Source organism: Schistosoma haematobium (assembly GCF_000699445.3).
Source record: "Schistosoma haematobium chromosome Unknown HiC_scaffold_405, whole genome shotgun sequence".
Lineage (NCBI taxonomy): Eukaryota > Metazoa > Platyhelminthes > Trematoda > Strigeidida > Schistosomatidae > Schistosoma > Schistosoma haematobium.
In genome coordinates, this window is record NW_026137107.1 from 15,709 (window position 1) to 17,880 (window position 2,172).

Here is a 2,172-nt window from a genome sequence, read left to right on the forward strand (position 1 = left end):
TTTTAGAATACTTTCAACCATTGGAAGTGCAGCCTTTTTGTAAACATACTCTTGAGAATCTGTTTCTTTGAAAACATAGTCAAAGCCAAAAAGCCTGTCATTTCCAATTATTAGCTGATTTTCTTCAGTTGGATATGACAAACAGGTCGAACTCCCGTCATTCACTTCATTGTCTGACAATGGTCGAACACGAACACCAACTTTCACACTTGTGTCCCCAATTCCCATTTGTACAGGGTACGGAAGTATCAAAGCGCTAAGAGCTGTTGACAGATAATAATATATTCCTAGCTATAGAAGTTTTTAAACAAAACTTTCAATGAAAAACAATAACATCAATCGGAATGTTTTTGGTACATAACAGAATAGAAGACATCATTTAGTGGCTACAAACTATCAGGAACATAGTAACTCATGAAAACTAAACATACCTATTTGTCGACGTTTAATAGGAAAGAATGCATTTATGTGAGAATTGAAGTAACAGAGAATTAAGTAACATTCCACTCGAGAAAGTTTAACTGCTGAAAAGTTTGTAAAACTTGAAGGAAATGCGAGCACTACTTTAAACCATAGTCACGTACTATTGGGACACTTTATATTGAACTTTTACCAAGAATTAGGAAAGATATTAAAAACACGTGAGGATAACTACCAAAGGTGTGATATTAGAACAAAGCTGTCGAAAATGAAAGAATGTGTTCTCCTATATAATAAAGTTGTTTCAACCATGGAGAAGAATGGTCATCTAAGAATGTGGTAATGAGAAATTAATTCAAAGTGTTGTATCCCGGTGAAGATTAAATTACAGGTAACTTCCAAGGTCTATTAATGGACTAATATTCTATAAATATTCTTATTGTATAACTATTCAACAATTACATTATGTATATTTATATTCCTCTTATTATAAGCTTTATTTTGACCTATAATTTATTATTGTACGACTTACGGTTCTTAAGCTATGCTCAGTCTGTTAATTACTGTCCCCCTCGTTCACAGTCACTTTTTGGCTTATTTGTGTACACATGTTATTTTCTATTTTATGGTACGTTGTGGTCTGTCTGATTGATATATAAACCGAGTATGTCTGAAATAAACGATCTGATCTGATTCGATTCATACTACAGAAGCTGGTATTGTGTTCTGGACTCAAGTGGAAGGGCTAGGAGGACATAGGACCAATCAGGACGCTAAACTGCTCATACCGGTTGAACGTCATTGGTTTGGCATAGTGCGAAATTGTATAAGTCGTATTCTGACTGGTCGATAAGTCGCGTGATAAAAAGTCAGACATCAAGGTCATAACACAAAGTACTTTCTATTACACTAGCAACTGCATAGCCTAATGGGTATCTACATAAACATGTAGATTAGGATGTGACACAGTAGTTTATATGATGTTGGGGGACAATGTATGAGTTTCGCTCTCTTAGTGGTGGTGAGACGTCATTTACAATGACATCTTTATCTTTCCATCCCACCCTATTGCTATATACTAGTTATCAATATTCAGTAACCCATTTCATTTCCAATAACTTTTGGAAGTATAATGGGACATGTGTCTGCAATCATAACGTTCTTGAGAATTTACATAAACTGATGACATTCAGTCCATTGATTATGCTTACTATATCTTCGTGACATTTGGAATAGATATTTTTACTCCGATTGTTTCTGTTAAACCTTATCATACTGTAAAAGATTCCATACTTTGGTGTTCTTCGTTCTTACTTTGAGACTCTACAATTGTAATTTAGACACAGATAATAGCTGTCACATATCGTACGGTATTATGAATAACTGCGTACAAACTTGCCAGACACTTCATGAGTTCGGGGCTATCAATGCACTTCATATGATTTCGTAATAATAGTATCGTCTTTCCAGTTAATAACTCCGTTTGCAGCTATTTCAGGGTTACTGCCGATCCCAAACACGCTTAAACGGGTCAACAACCCCATCCCATAGAAAACAACTTTGCTAAAAATACGCCAACATAAATAAACAAATTAAACCATTCAAACACTATCGTCCGAGTTCAAGGGAGAATCATGACATCTCATGGTTAAATCCAACATTCTTCGGAAGTCACAAAGCTGATGTCCCTTCTAACAACCACAGCAACAATTAATATAGGAACATGAAACGTTCGGACAATGTGGGAGACCG